This window comes from Molothrus ater, chromosome 2 (assembly GCF_012460135.2).
Source record: "Molothrus ater isolate BHLD 08-10-18 breed brown headed cowbird chromosome 2, BPBGC_Mater_1.1, whole genome shotgun sequence".
Lineage (NCBI taxonomy): Eukaryota > Metazoa > Chordata > Aves > Passeriformes > Icteridae > Molothrus > Molothrus ater.
Window position 1 is genome coordinate 79,309,932 of NC_050479.2, and position 6,000 is coordinate 79,315,931.

The following is a 6,000-nucleotide window of genomic DNA, read 5'->3' on the forward strand; positions in this document are numbered from 1 at the left end:
TCAGATTGTTCAGGCCCTTAATCTCCCTGAATGTACTGGAATTTGAACAAGCAGCAAACACTGATACTACCAGAGAAAATGAGGATGACATAAAAGTATTTCCAAACAGAAGAGATTTACAGGACAGTTGGAATTACAGCACATTTATTTTCTGTAAAGTTAATGAGTGGCATGATCCAATAATAGTTATATCTTATGCTTTTCATAAAGATCCCAAGGCATTTCATAATCAATTAACAGCTCAAGCACGTCATCATTATAGAACATTTTGCAATAAACCATTAGGAATTAATGTAGAGTGAGCTTTCCATCTTTGCTAAACAAACTGCTACACATCTAGGATCCATGCCAAGCAGGCTTTGAATTTGTTAATGAAGATTAGACGCATTCTCTGCAAGCAGAGGATAAGTCCCTGTGCCAGGACTTTCTATTTGCCTCCTCCCCACCACCTGCAAATTTTTTTACGTTTTACCATTTCTCTGTATTTTGGTGAAATTAATAAAAATCCAGTCCTCTGTGCTGCATTACCTTAAATTCAGATGTTTAGGACAAGATGGATCACAATAAATGCAATATGGAGGAGTTACACTCCTGGATTGAAAATCAATCCCTACAGCAATTTCATGTATTTCTGAAGCATTCCTTAATAAATCTGTGTGTAAAAATTCCAAATAAACTTTTGTTGCCTTGTCAGAAGTCTTGCCACTCCTGTTTTTTCTGTTTAATAATTCTGGAAATAGCCCTATCTCCTCAGATTAAACACAGTGAAGAGGGAGACAGCACCTATGTAGGTTTCTCCAAGCTGTTGTCAGACCTAGAAATAAAGTTCCTGGCCCTCACGGGTATTTTAGGGCAGCAGTTACACAATTAGGCTCCTTATATTCCAGAGATAATGTCGGGATCTAAAATTCAAGCTTGCACCTAAACAGCTCCCTCGGCTGGCAATAGCAGGCTATTCCCTCTTCACCTGAAGTACTCCCGGCTTCCCTCACTAATCTGCCCAGCAACAGTTTGTCCCTTCCCTTCTGCAGCAGCAGCCTCCTGTAAGCATCGTGCTCCCAGATCAGCTGCAGCAGTTTATGGTAAGATTTACAAGGGAAAAAAAAAAAAAAAAAAAAAAAAAAGCAGCTGCTTCTTCAAAGATTCAACTCCTTAGACGTCTGACTTTTGGCCCCCACCCTGACAGCATCACAGAGGACGTAACTTTTAAGCTGTTTAAGTGAGACGTGTTTTTGTTTAACAAAGACAGCACACAGTCTATGATTAATCTTTTGCATGAGAGACATGGCAGTTTCCCCACTGTTTTGCAAGACAATATGGTTTGATTGCTTCTGCCTCCTGTCAAGCCTCCAACTGGAAATGTGTAATATGAAATGAAGTGCAGTAAAACAGATAAGAACGTGCTGAGGTAGTTAAAACAAACTGGAGTAATTAAGGCTCTATATCTGTATTAGAAACAAAATAAGCCCACTGTTTGGTTTGATTAACACTGCAGGATTGTAAGGCTGCCAATGACACATCTCTGTACAAAGCAGAAGATGTGAGGAGTCCAAGAGTTGTCCCAATGGGAAGATGTGAGAGTAGAAAAGCCATACCAGTTGGAAGATGAGTTACCAAGAGCTGTTCCAGGGTGTAGATAAGAGATACCAAGAGCTGCCCTAATGGGGATAAGAGAGTCCAAGAGCTGTCCCAAAGGGAAGTCAACAGACCAGAGGCCACAAGTCTGGAAGCGTAAGGGCTGCAGCCTGCAAGTGCCAGCCAGTTCCAGTTGGTTCCAGCTGATACCAGCCTGTTCTGCTCTTGTCAGGCATGGCCCTTTGTGATAGAGGAGTGGCCCGGCTCCTCCATTACATGCCATGCTCACAACAGCGTCCTGCACACTCACAGGCTGTAACAGTGCCCTGCACACTTGCACACTGCCCTAAAAGCAGCAAAGTTTGACAGTAAAAGGTGCACACTGGGAATATTTGATTAATTTAAGGGTTTTTAGGAAAGGTTCTCCCCCTGACCAGAAACAGGAAGAGAAAGCTGTTCTTGCAGCAGCTATATCAGCAAGTAACATAGTGGCAGGTCTGATGCTAATATGTATTGTATTATTATGCACTTAGAGATGTGGCAAATGCAGCAACAACAAAGACTGAATGCCAGTGGCAGAAAAAAATCTAGCAGCAACTGACTGTGTAAAACATGAGGAATTCCTCCTGTGTGTGACACATTAAAAAAAGAAGCCAAGAGCTCATTGTTTCCCTGCACCAAAAAAGATTAGGTACTGCCTAAATCAGCAGTACTGAACTGTGAATTGTTCTTATTTATACTATATCATGCAACCTGATAAAAAATATCAAACCAAACAACCTGCTCTGCTCCAGACAGCTCAGAATCCAAGCAATGAAGGGAAGCTTACTGCTAGGCATCTGATCCATGAAATCTGTTCTTTTTAGCCTGTAACCCAACAGAGATTGGTCCCCTCCTGTGTCCAGCTGCACTTTTTTTCTCTCAAAAAGAGCCACTAATTTCTGAGTCTTTTGCTAAGTAATGGTCCCTCTTCTTTGGAGAAGGGATGCAGTCTGGGCACAACTGTTGAGTTACAGCCATAGCTATGCATTCTATGGAGTATATGTGAAAAGTGGGGAAAGGGTGGAAGCATAGAGTCCCATTGGCTACAAATGGGATTCATGACAAAAAAGGAAAAAAACCCAAACCTTTAAAACGATCAAGGGAAATATATGAAACCATTCTCTCCAAAAGATATAATGCCTCTCTTTCTTTTCCTCATGCTATTCATGCCTTGTCCTGTATGCAGCCTTCATCTCTCTTTCAGATGAGGGAGATACTCATGCAGTGTAGCCTTGCTCAAACTGAGAGTGTTCTTACTATGACTCCCAAAGTGAATGTATTGACTGACCCGAGTCATCACCTGGAAATGGCTGTGTGTGAGCCAAGCCCAGCTTTCTGAGTTGTCAGCTGAGCGATGCTCATTGCGGCCAAGCTCGGCAAAGCCAGCCCTTTCCCAGTGGTGAGCTGCAGAGCGATGGAGCGGGTGCAGATTTCCAGCAGTAGCTTTCCCAAAGAGCTTCTGCTTCACACTCCCCTTGTGACACAGCAAATATGAGGGCTGCTCTACCCTCATTCCTTCTGCTTGATCAAAAAACAAACCACTGCAGCCATTATTTCTAAATAATTATTAACTCCAGAAGAAGGCATACCAGTACCAGCCATGTTCTTGTGACCAGTGTACTGCTACCAAACTGCTTTGGATTAGGTTCAAGGCTGAGCTCTTCTGGCCTGCTGGATGCTCTTGATAAGTGTTTTTACCTAACAACTCACTGATAGAGATTGGAGTTTGAATGCAGCCTAGGACAGAAGTGCCCCAGTTAATTCATTTGCCTTAAAGGTTTGAGCTTGTTTTCCCATGGATGTGCCATAATGTCAGTTGTAGAGCACTCTGAATGTCTGTCTCACCACCTTTGCTGAAACTGTTCCACTTTATGTAGAACAACTGATATTCACAGGGACCTGAGAGAGTATGGCTTGTAACTTAGTGATTAAGGTGGGGACTGGAGAAGGAACGGGGTTTCTTGTCTGTTCTCCAGGGAGTATATGAGTTTTAATTTACTAAATATGTTATGGAAAACTTAAGATGAATGCTAAGCATGCACTGCCCAATGGCACATACCTAAATTTGCTCATAACACTACGTTGTGAGATGAACAGCTGTGGTAGAGGAGCAACGTTACCACTCACTTCTATGTGGATCACAATTGGATTCTGGTGCCTTTTGAACTGACTTGAAACTGTGATCAGTGCGACACTCCGGGTTAATCCACAAATTTGGAGGATCAAGTGCAACCACACAGGTAAGTGCAGTGGAGCAGCTTCCTCTAACTACAAGTAAAGGGGAAGGACCAGCAGCTCCATGCTCCTTGGATGCAGAGTTTAAATCAGCTCCTGTTTCATTGCTCCTGGTCAGCAATGTCAGGCTATGGTAAACTTCAGTAGGTCCCTAAGATGAAATGAAACCTATTTAAAGTTGTTTTTTAATATGAGCTCGGCTTTAATATGGGCTTGACATATAACACTTAGGAAAAATAATTACTACAGTCTCTAGAAACTAGAAGATTCCCATTGATTTCAGAGGGTCAGAGATATAACTCGAAATTAACAATCTTCATTTTTAAGAATTGTTGATAAACTAGACTAGTCACACTTTTTAACATAAATATTTTGTTTGGAAAGCACCATTTCTACAGAAGTGTGTGTGTGTGTGGGGGGGGGTTATGTAAAATTATCAATTTCAAAGCAGTTTCTATTAGGAAATAGTAAAAATCCTCCTCTTTCTGTATTCTCCAAATTAGAAATGTTTAACCTCAGTATGGTTTGCCATTTAAAATTTTCATAATTTTCATAAAAAAGTAAATTGAAGCAAAACATTTGGAATAGAGTAAGGTAAAAAATGAGAAGTCATCTAGAGGGTTTTTTTAATTAAAAAATTTAATAGAGACTATTTTTATCCCACTCATTTCCCTGCCCCTCAAAACTTTTGTCCCACTTGGAATAAGAAAAGTTTGGTCCCACTGGATATAAGAAAAGGTTATTTAAAGATTTTGACAGAAGAAAAATATTTCCCAGCTCTACCAAATAGCATACTGTGTCTCAGAGCTGTAAATATAGTTTGCAAATCTTGCATCTGTTTTTTGTTTACAGTGATGGTAAATATCTGTGTAGGTAAGTCAGGTTGTCCATGACAACAGTGTGTACTTCTACATTTCTAGCTACTGGTGGTTCCTGAAAACACAAGAATAAAAGCGTACAGAAAGAGAACCTTAAGGAAAAAACAACCTAGCAAAATTCTCAAAAGGCAGAATTAGGTAATGCATTGAGTAACTGAGCTTGTTCAAGTAGGTAATTGTATTAGTATTGACTCAGCGTAACCATCTCTCTTTCATAAACGAATGCTTTGCATGACTGGTTTTCTGTGAGTATAAATGCATTGGATATTTCTTGTTATTGAATTTTATTGGAAAAAAATCCCAGCTACACAGATGGAGGTGAAGAGAACTAATCTCTAATATTTTGTATGAGAGGAAGTATCAAACATACATAGCAGTGAATCCAAATGTGACTAGAGATTATATAACACCTGCTAGGGTCTATAATCATGTTTACCTCCACTGGGAAAACATCCAAAGCCAGAACTCTAAATCTGAAGCCATCATCAATGTACTATTTCAAATACCCCCATCCCTGACTGTGGGCTTCTATGTGAGTCCAGTTTCAAAATAGAATTTCATGCCCAGCCCAGCTTGGTGAGATTGCTCTCATAGTCCCTCATGCTGAGTAGCATCTACTCATGGAAGTTATTAGACTGAAGGAGAAGGGGGCAAGAGTATTTCCCCCCTTCACTTCTCCCAACACTGAAAAAAAAAAGAAGTGCAATATATATCTTTGCATTATAAGTGTAGAACCTTAAGGGGGAAAAAAAGAAAGTTATGAATTTGGCCTCTGGGATCCAAGGAACTGAATTATTAAGGATGTCCACAGATGTAATATTAGATAAATTCATGGATACAATGTGGAGAAAGACTTTGGAATTGAGCCCAGAAAGAACTGCTGATACAAGACAGTTCCTTATGCTTCTCCTAAAATCTCCAAGTCTGATATTAATAAATAAAAGGGTTTGGGGGCTGGAATTAAACCTGCATACTTTTATGAGGAACAGGTCTTTACTGCCTAGTTCAATCTGCATGGCAATATAACCCTCAGACTTTACAGCTGAGTTACAAACTTCTTTTCAGAGGCAGGTCAACAGGAACCACACATTCTCTGTTAATCATGCTATGCATGAAAATGTTCTATAGTGACATCATTAGTGGTATTACTGGAACCCATCTGCAGCCAGAATCTACTCCACTCCTCCACCCAACTGTAAGCATAAACCCCCAACACTTCCTTTCTGACAGAAACATATATATTCATTTTATGACTGATCTCTCTTCCTTA